This window comes from Gekko japonicus, unplaced genomic scaffold (assembly GCF_001447785.1).
Source record: "Gekko japonicus isolate JY-2015 unplaced genomic scaffold, Gekko_japonicus_V1.1 scaffold644, whole genome shotgun sequence".
NCBI lineage: Eukaryota > Metazoa > Chordata > Lepidosauria > Squamata > Gekkonidae > Gekko > Gekko japonicus.
In genome coordinates this window covers 375,712-390,408 of record NW_015160853.1, presented here as the reverse complement: position 1 = coordinate 390,408, position 14,697 = coordinate 375,712, and positions in this window count along the sequence as shown.

Below are 14,697 nucleotides of genomic sequence, written 5' to 3'. Positions count from 1 at the left end.
GTATGTCTCCGCCATGGTGCTTGTGACTTTAACAGCTGTATGGCAGGCAGTTACTCGATGGAGGCACATCCTCCTGTTACCACATCACCTGCTGAGTGTCTGTCTGACATGCAGGTCATACTGTGCCTTCTATGATAATCGCAGAGAGATAGCCATGTTAGTCTGTTTGTAGCAAAACAAAAGTCCAGTGGCATCTGATGAACCACAGTTATTTCAAAATAATATTTTGTGAGAGAGCACACCTCCCCCTTAAGAGGAAGTCACTTGGGAAACTCTTATAGGGAAAATCCCCCATTCTGTAATTTTCACTGTAAGAATTCTCCAAATGATTTCCTCTTCACATAAGAACGTAAGAAGACCCCTGCTAGATCAGACCAGTGGTCCCAGCTAGTCTAGCAGCCTGTCTCACACAGCTGCCAACCAGTTATTCGAGAGAGCCAACAACAGGGCATAGAGGCCAAGACCTTCCCCTGCTGTTGTTTCCTGACACAGGTACTCACAGGTTTACTGCCCCTGAAAATGGAGGTTCCCTCTAGACACTATGGCTAGCAGCCACTGATAGACCTATCCTCCTGTAAGCCTGTGGCCATCATTACATCCTCAGGTAACAAATTCCTCATTTTAATTGTTATGTAAAGAAATATTTCTCTTTGTCTGTCCTGAATCTACTGCCTATCAGCTTATTTGGATGCCCTCAAGTTCTAGTAATTTGGGAGAGGGAGAAACATTTCTGTTTGTCAACTCTCTCCACACAGTGTATAATTTTATAAACCTCTATCACGTCTCCCCTTTTCTAAACTGAAAAGTCCCAGACTCTTCAGCCTTTCCCCATAGGAAAAGTGCTCTAACCCCCTAATAATCTCGGTTTCTCTCTTCTGTACATTTTTCAACTCTGCTGTGTCCTTTTTAAGATATGATGACCAGTTCTGACATAGTTTTCCAAATGAGGCCACATCATAGATCTACACAGAGGCATTACAATATGGGCGGTTTATTTTCAATCCCCTCCCTAATAATTAGAGTTGCCGATCTCCATGTGGCCGAATCTGTTGAGTGTGAGCAATATAAGAAGAGAGTTTTCTATGGAATTATTATAGTAAACAATTTTGCATATCATCTTTATTGACTTTTCATTATTTTTGTCATAGATGTTTTGTTTGGATTTCTATCTCCATGTGGTGGAGATTACAACTGATCTCCAGGTGACCGAGATCAGTTTTCCTGGAGAAAATGGCTGATTTGGAAGGTGAACTTTATGGCATTATACCCTACTGAAGTCCCTCCCCTTCCCAAACCCCACCCTCTCCAAACCCCACCCCTCAAATATCCTGGTATTTCCCAACCGGAAGCTGACAACCCTACTAATAACACCCCACATACAGTTTGCCCTTTTCATCATATCTGAAGAAGTGATCCCTGACTCACAAAAGCTCATATGAAATAAACATTAATCCATAAGATGCTACTGGACTTTTATTTTGTTTAGCTAATAACAATGTACCCATTTAAAATATAGTCAATGGGGGAGGGGACTTTTCCAGGCTGCTTTCAACACCCATTGAAACAATAAATCAACTTAAACTAAAACTTAGCTGCATGCAGTGCAAACAAAAAAGAATCATGAATAAGGCTGCACTGAAAAGAGGGGACACCGTAGCTATGGATTTTGGGGGGAGGGGGCTTCGGGGGGGTCAGCTAATTAAATCAAAGTTAATGAAATGAGTTCAATGTGGGCCCAGTCTGGGAGGGAGGGGCCCCAGAAGAAACACTAGGGGGCCAGGCCCCATGGGCCCCATGTTAGCTATGGGCCTGGACACTGGTGCTAATAATGATGGCAGCATAAGTATTGCAAGTGCAAAAACACCAACCAAGATAGAAGCGAAACCAGGGGTTATAATTAATTAGTATACTTTAAAAGCAGATAGAAATATAAATAAGATGGATCAGCTGCAGGGAGGGTAAATACTTAAAACCAGGGGTCATTTCCTGCAGGAGCGCACAGGAGCGGAGCTCTGGCAGTAAAGAGCCCAGGGGGCGGGCACATGCAACAAGCCCCACCCCCTTCTCCCAGCAGCCCTCAGTCAGAGAAAGAAGCAGCCAGGTAAGTTGCAGAGTTCCCCCCCCCCCCGGTCCAAAACAGTCCAGTGGCACCTTTAAGACCAAGTTTTATTCAGGTACAAGCTTTCCCTCCTCTGCGAGGGCAGATCTGCATGTCCCCCCCCCAATAGCTAGCAACCCAAAACAATCCAGTGGAGCCTGAGCGGTGGGTGTTGCCTTCCGACACACGTCCGGTGATGTCAGGGGATGTGGCATATGCAAATGAGTTATGCTAATGAGTTCCTGCACCTCTTTTTCTATGAAATGGCCCCTGCTTAAAACCTTAAGAAATTTAAAATGGCTTTGTCTGATCCCTACAGGGTTTGTCCATTTGGATCCTGGTGAGCTTCTGTCAGGAGGAAGTTCCAAAACTGGGGCTGCAAGAGGGAACTGCCTGACCCTGCTGCTTGCCCAACTTGTTTTTAAGGAATCTGGAAACAGATCAGCAAGGTCCATTAAGGTCAGCACATTGCTGTGAGAACAGGCAGTACTTCAAATCCCCCGATCCCAGATGTTGAAAGTGTTGAAACAGCCCCAATCCCACTTCCATTCTCACAGTGTGAGTTCGCATGTCCAGGCTAGTCAGCCCAGGTGTCGACTGAGATTCAACACCTGGGCTGACTAGCCTGGACTTGCTATGGTGGGTAAATCGTTCCCTATTGATTAGAGTGGGAAATATTCAGGAAGCTAATTGTCATGTGAACAGTGGTTTATGAAGCAACTCCTCTCCCACTGATTCTCTGCAAGAGTATTTAGGATTTTTTATATAAAAATAGTGAGGCCCTGTCCAAGCTTGGAGAAAAATATCTAGTAAGTGATGGGTTTTTAAAAAAAACAAAACAAAACAACAATAGAGATTGCAAGTAAAATAAGCCTTTCTCTCTAGCTATGTTAACTTGTCGTATTGAGTATATCTTTCTTTGTATGCGGGGAATTCTGGTTTGAACCTAATTCTTTAAACATCAGGGCCAAAGTAACAGTGGCATCAGGAAATTTGTGAATGGATCTCTTCTTTAACAATAAGTAGCAGCCTTAGGGGCCCCGTTCCGAGTTAGAGAGCAGGGTTCCCCGTGGCCCTTCTTCAGTTACCTCCATAAGAATGGCCGAGAGCCAGTTTGGTGTAGTGGTTAGAAGTGCTGACTCTAATCTGGGAGAACCGGGTTTGATTCCCCACACCTCCACATGCAGCCAGCTGATGTGACCTTGGGTCAGTCACAACTTCTCTCAGAGCTGTTCTTTCAAGGGCAGTTCTCGAAAGTGCTCTCTCAGCGCCACCTACCTCACAGGGGGTGATTCTGTATCTAGCATTCACTCCACATTTTCTCAGCTGGGAGGAAAAAGCGTAGGGGGGGGCAACACTGTACTGACTGCAAAGTATCCCCTGAATAGCCATAAAACGGCCATAAATCTATGCAGAAAGTACAAAAAAAATCCAAGGATCAAAGAACTCGAAAGTGGCATGGAGAGTTGAAGCTACCATAAAACCCAATAATCAAAGGAAGTGACAGCAGCATGTGATGCAGAGGGGAATTTCTGGGTTTCATAAAACAACAGAGGGAAAAGCCAATGCAGAATCAGCCAGGGTGTGGGGAGGGGGAGGGGAAGGAGGTTGTAAACCACTATGAAACGGCTGGGGGTATAAATCCAATCTCTTCTCTTTTTCTTCTTCTTCTGTGGGGCAAATATTTAGGATTGCCAACACCAGGTTAGGAAATTTGGACAGATGGGGGGTGAGGTGGAGCCCAGGGAGAGGGATTGGGATGTGATGCCCTGGAGTCTACCCGCCAAAGCCATTTTGCTCCAAGAGAACTCATCTCTGTCATTTGGAGATCAGTTATCCAGTCCAGTTACCTTTATTGGCACGTAACCCTTGCAAATCCATATACAACAAAAAAAGAAATAAAGAAAGAAAAACAACCACAGCATAGAATAATATCTGCAAAATACAGAAACAAGGAATTACCAAGTAAGTATACCCATCAATTAAATAAAGGGCGAATAGAAATGGCACCAAAAAGAAATTTAGCAACAGTTTCCGTTATCTCAAAGTTTGGATTATCAAGAAGAATAAGGATCTTTAGGCAATCAGGATATTCTTCTAGTTGAGCCAAAGTAAAATTTAGAAATTTCAGTCGTAGCGCATGGTAGAAGGGGCACTGAAACAAGAGATGGAAAATCGTTTCGATATTATCATTTGTGCATGGGCACATGTCTCTTGAGAAACCTGTATAAGGGTCAAGAAGCGACAGTTAGAACTGGATATGGAACAACTGATTGGTTTAGCATAGGAAAAGGAGTACGACAAGGATGTATATTGTCACCTTGCTTATTTCATATATATGCAGAGTACATCATGTGAAATGCTGGCCTGGATGAATCACAAGCGGGAATTAAGATTGCTGGGGAAAAGATCAACAACCTCAGATGTGCAGACGATACCACTCTAATGGCAGAAAGTGAAGTGGACCTAAAGAGCCTCTTGCTCAGGGTAAAAGAGGAGAGCGTAAAAGTGGACTTGAAGCTCAACATCAAAAAAACTAAGATCATGGCATCCGGCCCCATCACTCCTTGGCAAATAGAAGGGGAAGCCATAGAAGTAGTGACAGACTTCATGTTCCTGGGATCACAGATCACCGCGGACTGTGACAGCAGCCATGAAATTAAAAGACGCCTGCTCCTTGGGAGGAAAGCGATGGCAAACCTAAACAGCATGATAAAAAGTAGAGACATCACCCTTCCAACAAGAGTCCGCATGGTCAAAGCAATGGTATTCCCAGTAGTCATGTATGGCTGCGAGAGTTGGACTATAAGGAAGGCCGAGTGCCAAAGAATAGATTCTTTTGAACTATGGTGCTGGAGAAGACTCTTGAGAGTACCTTGGACTGCAAGAAGATCAAATCAGTCAATCCTAAAAGAAATCAACCCTGACTGTTCCCTGGAAGGCCAGATAATGAAACTGAAGCTCAAATACTTTGGCCACCCAATGAGAAGAGAGCACTCACTGGAGAAGACCCTGATGCTGGGAAAGATTGAAGGTCAAAGAAGATGGGGACGGCAAAGGATGAGATGGTTAGACAGTGTCATAGATGCAATGAACATGAAATTGAGCAAACTTCAGAGGACGGCGGAAGACAGGAAGGCCTGGCGGGATCTGGTCCATGGGGTTGCGAAGAGTCGGACTCGACTGTGCAACTGAACAACAAAAAACATCTGTCAGAAAAGGGCACACCCTGAAAGCGGCCCGATAATAAGGCCAAGGTAATACATTGAATCTCGCCAAAGAGAGGGCTCTACGGAGTTTGGGGGTGTGAAGTGAGATCAGTTATCATTCTGGAATATCTACAGGTAGGGTTGTCAGCCCCAGGGTGGGAAATTCCTGGAGATTTGGGGGCTGGAGACTGGGACTCTGTGGTTTGGGAAGGGCAAGACCTCAGCACTGTGTAATACCAGGAAAGAGTCTACCCTTCAGAGCAGTAATTTTCCCCAGGGGAACTGATCTCTGTAGCCTGGAGATAAGTTGTAATTCCAGGAGATTACCGGCTCCCACTTGGTGGTTGGCAACCCTGTCTTCAGGCCCCGGCTGGAAGCTGGCAACCGTGTGACTCTGTTTCCCCTCTGGGACAAAAGCAGCTCTGTGAGGGGGACTTGATGGGGGAAATAAAGGGAGAATGGTCATCTCCCCCCCCCAGCCATTTACTCTTTCAAGTATAAGTATAATCTTAAATTATATAGCTCTCAGTGGGTACTCAGCTCTTCCCAGTGAAAGTGGGACTGAAAAGTGCTTAATTTTGGCAGGATTTAGGGTTGGTAAGTAGCAAGAATTTTACAAATATGTGTTCTGCCCGATAAGCAGAAACAGGCATTTAAAAAATCGGTTTTCTAACTGTCTGCTTTGACATGGCTTCAGATCCCCCCACCTGGCCAGGCAGTTTTTTGAAATAACATCTGCCACCCTAAGCTACACTGGCCATATTTTCTAAGGACAACTGCTAGGTTTTGGGGATGGGATCGTTACCAGCAAGAATTTTTGAGAGCAATACTCACTTCTGAGAGGGCCCTGCATGGAAAATTTTAGTTCTAAAGGTAAATATTTTGAAAGCTGATGAGTCATGCAAGTTGCTCAGCGATATTACCCACTTCCATTTTTTCCCCCTGGGTGTTGATGTGTTTTAGGGATAAACACTGTGTATTTTCACAGAGCAATGCAGTTATTGTTCTGAATAATGTGGTCATTGGTGCTTTTCATTCTCACCTTGTTGCTGTGCTGTGTGGGTTGCCCAGGTGCAGGCAGGCTACTCTGTAGCTTATTACAAGTCTCCAGGGCTTTTTTGTAGAAAAAGCCCAGCAGGAACTCATTAGCATAACAGGCCACACCCAACAGCAGAAACTCATTAGCATATTAGGCCACACCCTGACATCACATCTCATTAGCATATTAGGCTGCACCCCCATGTTACCAGAAGTGTGGTCATCCGGCCACACCCACCTTTTGCTTCTTATTCTGTTTACCTTGTTTGTTGTCAAAACCCAGGGCTTTTTTTGTAGCAGGAACTCCTTTGCATGTCAGGCCACACATCCCTTATGTAGCCAATCCTAATGAGTTTCTGTTGGGTGTGGCCTATTATGCTAATGAGTTCCTGCTGGGCGTGGCCAATTCAGGAGCCAGCCGGAACTCCGTTCCTGTGCGTTCCTGCCCCAAAATAGCCCTGCAAGTCCCCATGAAGCATATCATTTTCCTGATGGTCACCAGGCTGATTCATTTCACACAACACCACAACTGACATCAGTTGAGAGGCATGATTGCCCTGGTGCAACCCCAATCAGGACTCTTGGAAGTACTCGTTTAACGAAGGCTTTCTCACTTGCCTGCAAGCCAGTGACTTCTGCCATAGGAGAACAAGCCCCAGAACACTTTTTATGCCATGGAAAGAATAGCTCTGGTTTATGGAAAGACAGTTCCGTGCCCAAGGGGGATGATGTAGTAACAATGGAAATAGAACCGAGGCATGCATTTATTTCCAAGAAGACCAGCCGGCAGCCTGTAAGCAACTTTTAATTTTCCATTTCGTGGGGAACCTGCAGGATGAGCGCTGGAGGTTTAGTGGAGGGTTGCCTTCCTCCAGGGGGGAGCCTGGAGATCTCCTAGAATTGCAACTGGTCTCCAAAGAGATCAGTTCCCCTGGAGGAAAAGGCTGTTTTGGAAGGTGGGTTCTATGACATTGTATCTTGCAGAAGTCCTTCCCGTCCCCAGACCTACCCTTCCCAGGTTCCACCCCCAGATTTCCAGGGATTTCCCAGCCTGAAGCTGGCAAACCTTGACTCAGGCATTGATTTTGGCCTGGGATGAGCCAGAGAGGTGAAGCATGCTTGTTCTATTTTTTACTTGGCAGGCAGGCATCCTTCCCATTCAGGAATGGACAATCAACCTAAAAAGGCCTTTGCAATGAGGGAGAACAAGGGGTGATGGCAGCCACTACAGGTTACCACAGGGAATACTTCTGCATGGACCCTCCACCACATGCGCAGCGGCAATAAGTGTGCAACAGAGAATCAACCTCATGGGGAACTAGAGTTGCCAGGTCTGGGATGGAAAATACCTGGAGACTTTGGGGGTGGATCCAGGAGAGGGTGAGGTTTGGGGCGAGGGGCCTCAGGATGGTACAATGCCATGGAGTTCACCGTTCAAAGCAGCCGTTTTCTCCAGGGGAGCTTGTAATGATTCCATGTTTTGGTGTGTGTGTTCCTTTTAAATGTTTAGTTTGAATGCAGTAATATGGGAAGAATGATAGAGGGTAACAAGTGTGATTTGATTGGCTGATGACTGAGAGTGTGGAAGGAGGGGTGTCTGAGAGGAATCTGTGTGTGTGTGTCTATGAAGGGATTCTGTGTGTGAAGCTTGAAGAGAGAACATAGTCTGTGTGACTATGGAATTCTGAGTCTAATTCTGTGCGAATAAGACCAACAGTTTAGTCTGTGTGACTAAGACAGCTGATTCTATTCTGTGTGAATAAAACAAAGAGACTAGCCTGTGTGGAGATATATGAGAGGGAGAGTATAATGAGTGTATAAGCCTGTCGGAGTGGAGTTTGGAGTTTGAGAGACTGTTTGTGGCACCAAGCTTTGCCAGTTATATTTACAAGTTCCTTTTGTCAGCAGCTGTTCAAAATAACCAGAAACCTATTTTGTTCTTTATTAAATAAATTAATTTTTGTTTAAACTTATCCCAGAAATCAGTACAGTACTTCCTCAGGACAACATAGTCCTCTGAAGTGCCCAGACCCTAGGTCATACTACCAAAAGAGAGAGAATTGGAATTTTAATTCCAGGTGGCAGCAGAAAACTATGAAGTTTTTGTACTCTGTGAGTGTTTAAAGGTAAGGGCTCTTTTTGTAGCAGGAACTCCTTTGCATATTAGGCCACACACCCCTAATGTAGCCAATCCTCCAAGAGCTTACAGAGCTCTTCTTACAGGAGCTACTATAAGCTCTTGGAGGATTGGCTACCTTAGGGGTGTGTGTGTTAGCTGGAGATCAGTTGTAAAAGCAGGAGGTCTCCAGGCCCCACCTGGAGGCTGGCAGCCCCATGTGGAACAGAGTTGGATGGACCAATGATTTGATTCCACAAATAACACCTTCACATGTTCAAAGTATCATAATGCTCAATGAGAAACCAGGCTTCACAGCTCATTCTCTTAGCCGCTCTGTTAGAGCAACGAAAGTCTTTGCCTGGGCAGAGTAAGAAGATTATCACCGTTGGTACAACAATGATGATAACCATACAAGTTGGGGACACTCCTCCAGAAAGTAAGATAAAAGGACGTCTTACTGAAGTCTCCCTCGGGTTAGAAAAACCTGAATGAGCAACCTCAGAGGCTTGCTGTGAGGAAAGACAGGTACATTTAGGGAGGTGGCAAAAAGAATGTTAGGTTCACCTGGAACAATAGTCTATCTACACGTGACCCTCAGCAAGATCTTAAATCTTAAAGCTGATAAACCCTGTGTGGGTTTTGCCCGCCCAGCATTTCTTAAAAATGATTCTGGGATGATTCAGAAAGGAAGTCAGGCCTGTTTTGCAAATCTGTTCGCGATGCAATGTACAGCCAAGACGTCACAAGCCACAAAGGAAATGTAATTTACCAATATTTCATGAGAATCCAGAGAAGCTGATAGGCAGTAGGTTCAGGACAGACAAAAAGAAATACCACTTTACACAGAGAGGGATTTCAATGTGGAATTTGCCGCCAAAGGATGTAGGGATGGTCACAGGAATAAACAGTTTTAAAAGGGGATTAGATAGATTCATGGAGGATAAGTCTATCGATGTCTCCTAGCCATGGTAACTGAGGGGATTCTCCTCATTCAGAGGCACTAATCCTCTGAATCCCAGAGCCAGGAGGCAACACCAGGGGAAGGCCCCTATGCCCTGTTGTTTGACTTCCATATGAACTGGTTAGCCAGTAGAACCTTAGAGATTTTGCATTTATTCTCTTGTTTGTTAAAAAGTAACTTATTAAGCAAAGTTTTCTCTCTTGTCCAATGCTCTTTTGGACGCACAACACACAGTATCATTATAGGTTTACCAGCCTTGAGGTGCATCCAGGAGATCTCCCAGAATTACAGCTGATTTCCAGAATATTTTCGAGGGTGGACTTAATGGCATGCTCTGCTGAGGTCCCCCCCCCCTCCATACCCCGCCCCCCCCAGGCTCCCCCCCCCCCCCCAATCTCCAAATCCTAACAAACAACAATAACAGGCCCCCCCCCCCCCCCCCAATCTCCAAATCCTAACAAACAACAATAATGCATGCAGGACATATATGGTACATGAACTTTCAGAGGGTATTTCCTGTTGTTTTATTCTTATGTATATATTTCAACTCCTGATATAAATCACAGAGAGTCTGTAACAATTATTAAAAATATAAACTCAAACTACCCTTTTGTATGGGATTGTGCCTATTATAAACAGCAAGGTTAATGGAAATATAATTGTTTGATTTCTCCTGTAGACAGCATTTCACAGTTCCGCAGGGCCTGCAAGATGGAGCTCTTCCGCCAGGCGTTCACTTAGGGGCCACCACTACCACCACCACCAATTGTCTTGCGCAGGGCTTTTTTTGTAGAAAAAGCCCAGCAGGAACTCATTAGCATAATAGGCCACACCCAACAGCAGATACTCATTAGCATATTAGGCTACACCCCATGCCTTCCCTTGACTTGCCCGAGCACCCCGTGGCTGCGGGGAGCCCGGGCTAGCCAGCCCTTGGACAGGCCAGGGAAGTCACGGGGAGGCATTTAAATGCCTCCCCGATCCTTCCAGGCCCCCCGCCTCAGAGTCGCTGGGGGGGGGGTCACTATCCAGGCCTTCTCTCTGTAGCCATGCACACAGAGGTTTTGGCTGTACTGGGCGTGGCCAGCTCTGAAGCCAGCCGGAACTCCATTCCTGTGCGTTCCTGCTCAAAAATAGCCCTGGCTCCTGCAGTAACAATGGGACAATTGGGATGGCCTATTATAAAGATCTAGCCACAATACTGCGACGGATCGGTACCGCTGAAGTGTAACATCTATAGGGCAATAACTATAGATCACCATCTCGATACGACTAACTGGGTAACATCACTGAGCACTTTATCATTGTTAAGAATGTTGTTTTATTCTGTTTTTAAAATTTTTATATTGGCACATGTTGCCCTGTTTGTGAGCCACCCTGAGCCCGTTCGCAGGGAGGGGGGGGATAGAAATATAATTAATTAATAAATAAATTCTTATAAAAATGTGTGTGTCTTTCTCTCATATCAGGAAAAGACCTAATAAGTGCAACTTTATACACCACATTTTGGCAAAGATGGTAATTGATGCCTAAGCTTGATTTCTCTTTTGCCTCTCTTCAAGGTTGTGACATGGAAGCCCCTATTGGAAATGCCTCCATATTGCCACGGGAAGAAGGTCGTAATGAGAAAGAGCACAGTGCCGATCTTCCATTCCTCCATGTGCCAGACACCAGCTGGGTATCTATTCAGGGAGGTACATTGCCTCTCAGCTGTGTTAAACTCCAATGGACATTCGCTCCTTCCTGAGCCATGCCAGCCGCTAGCCAAGAAGTTGTTTCTGCTCAACACCAGAATGCTGTATTTCTCTGTGTGCTGCTATCTACGATCACATCTTGGAGAATGTTAAGATTCTACGACTTTCAAGGTTGGTTCTGGGTTATATTTGTTTGCATTAGTGTACACAAAGTTGTAGGAGTCATAGTTTCCAGATTAAACATCACCAAAATAACAAAACCAAAACCAGTAGGTGTAGTCCTGAGTAGAAGAGTTCTGTTTTTGTTACTGGTTGTTCTTGATCCTGTCAGCTACGCTGCCATGGGGGTTGGGGAGCTCGGTCTGTGTCTGGTTAATTGCTACTGCATTCCTTTCTGTGCTTCTGCTTTGCACCGAAATGTTTATCTATACAGATGTGCAGGAGGGAGCTGTATTGTCTGGGTTTTTCCTAGGTGCCGTGGGAGAGTGTTGGTTCTCAGTTTTAGCTACCTAATGGTCTCCTAGCTTTATCCCGCGCGCGGGAGGGTGCCTAATTGGCCAGTGCTCTGGGGGGGGGCATACGAATACCCTATATCCTATTATGCCCAAGGGGCCGCCACCATTCTTAACAATGCTTATGTTACTGCATCTATAGCTCTGCAATAAAAGTATTACCGTTCCTGAATGCGTGTACTTCGTTGTTGGCTGTGGGTTCTGACAGATCCATGTTTCACTTCCTGGTTTCAGTGCACAGAAGAGGTGCTGACCTTCCCCCACCTCCCTCTTGCTTTTATATTTGGACAAATGCTTCTTCCTGGCTGTTTTCTCATAACACTTGGGAAGATGTATTTGAATGTGTCCTTCTCTTCACCCATAACACCCTTCATTGGTGGAAAGTTAGGGTTGCCAGCTCCAGGTTGGGAAATACCTAGAGATTTTGGGGGTAGAGCCTGAGAAGAGCGGGGTTTGGGGAGGGACTTTGATGGGGCATAGAGTCCAACTTCCAAGGTGGCTATTTTATCCAGCTGAACTGATCTCTGTCACCTGGAGATCAGTTGTAATAGCAGGAGGTCTCAAACTACCTAGAGGTTGGCAACTTTATGTAACAGCTGACATGGTGGCTCCATAGGGTTTTCAAGGCAAGAGGCATTCAGAGATAGTTTGCCATTGTCTGCCTCTCCATAGTGACCCGGGACTTCCTCGGTGGTCTCCCATCCAAATACGAACCAGGCTGATCCTGCTTAACTTCCAAGATGTGATGAGACTGGACTAGGCAGGAACATCTGTTTAATACCTATTACACAATGCCCACTGGGGGATGTTTGGGTGTGTGGTCTCCCCTCTCTGATTCTTTTTGGAATGGATGTAGCTTGAGCACTTTATTGTCTTTATTGTCGTTATTGTAGTTGGGTTTTTAAATTATATATTGTGGTTTTTAAAACCTATTATTGTATTGATGTTTTTATGAGCAAGTCTCTTGCAATGTAAGCCGCCCTGAGCCCTTCGGGGGAGGGCGGGGTATAAATGTAACAAATAAATAAATAAATAAATAAATAGTCTGGGCCATTCAGGTCAGGGGCACACTCTTCATTACTTGACCCTTTCGCAAAACTTATGAAAGTGTTTGTTTATGCATATTTCAGTGTATTTTGCAAATTTCATCTGGTAATTTGATTTCAGTGCCTGTGCAGAAGAGAGGAGGGGATTATTTCAGCCCTTGCCCAATGCCATCTATCTTGGCATCCCATCCAAATGTCTCAAGGGCCATTTCCACATGGATGTTGTACTCCTCCTCGGTTTCTGTACATTTTTAAAGCTCATACCCATGATGTCATCATTCTGCTTCTGTGTCTTCTGTGTTCTTTTTAAACAGAAGCTATAGAAAGGGAAATTTTTATTCATGAAAAACTGATCACAAGTAACACCAGGACAACAAAAAAACTGCAAGCTGACATAAGAAGTCCTGTGTCCAATGGCACTGATGCAGACAATGGCTTACTTTAGACCAGGGGTGTCAAACATGGGGCCCGGGGGCCGAATAAGGCCTCCGGAGGGCTTCTATCAGGCCCACAGTGGAACTGGCTGTCTTCTGCTTCTACTTCCAGTTCTGCTGATGCTGCGTCATCGTAGGTTTGCAGCTTACAGGTACATTCCTGAACAGCATACTCAAGATTGCAACAGCACAGACATTTTGATGCGATGATTCAGAGCAAGAGGTGTCATAAGAACATAAGAGAAGCCGATGTTGGATCAGGCCCATCCAGTCCAATACTCTGTCACACAGTGGCCAAAAATGGGCAGTGGGGCCAGGACACTAGGAGCCCTCACACTATTGACCCCCCTAAGCACCAAGAATACAGAGCATCACTTGCCCTGGAGCCCCTATCTATACCTTGTGGCTAATAGCCACCGATGGACCTCTGCTCCATATGGTTGTCAGTTGTCAGACACTGTTAAATAAGCAAAATATTGCAAGAGTGGTAATGTTTTAAGCATGTTTTAATTTTAAGTAAAAACAAAACCTTTGTGTTTGTGTCCTTTATAAAATTTATATCTCTGCTACCTGGCATTACATTTTATGACACACACGGCCCGGCCCAACAAGGTCTCATTTATGTCAGATCCGGCCCTCATAATAAATGAGTTCGACACCCCTGCTTTAGACGTTGTGCAAAACCATGGTTTAATTCACTTTGACTCTGGTGAATATCAGCATCTGAGTGCAGGCCATTCTACTAACTATGGTTAGTTTGTGTCCACCAAGGCAGGATCTAAAACCAGGATCTGAAGGTGGTTTATTAACCACAGCCCTGGCTATGGTTTCGTATTGTGTAAGCAGATCTCCCGGCTTAATCTTGTCTGTGTCTCCAGCAACGCCCTCTGAGACTACAGACAGAAGGCAATGAGTGCATCTGTTCTTACCGGGATTCTTAATTGTCATTTCCTTCCTCGGGTAACCCTGTAATTTTGTGCAGAGAGATAAATCTCCAAAAGAGAATTCTCATCACCCTCTCGAAACTACAATTCCCAGTTCACTTTTTTGGGATGGGCAGGAAAGGGATCTGCAATAGTCAAGCTGATACAGGTTGGTAGTATAGATATGCCCATTGTGTTAATTTGAAAGGCATCTGGCGTGTTTAACTCATCAAGTGAATGCATATGATTAGATGGGCTTTGATTTTACCGCATCTATATTCAACAGCGTGGGCAGTATTTGGGTTTATGATCTGTTTGTAATAATGTGTGTATTACTCAAAAGGACTGTGCTATGTATGTGTTCACACTGGTTTCATGTGTCCCAGTCCCGGACAAAAGTGGTTTCATGACTGCAGTCTTTCGCTCTGATCTCAGACAACAGCTCGCTTTGGCACAGGGGAGGGGCCGATGAGAGGATTATGGTATGCAGTTGCAGCTCCTCCTACTGTTGTATGATGCCCTAACAAAGAGTGACTCTCCTATTTTTATGTGTCACACGTGCCAAGGTAGGGAGTACAAAGAAGAAGGAAAACATAAGTTAAGAAATCTTCAGCTTATACTACTGAGCTCTGAAACTGTATCAGCAGCAGGAGCCAGTTGGGT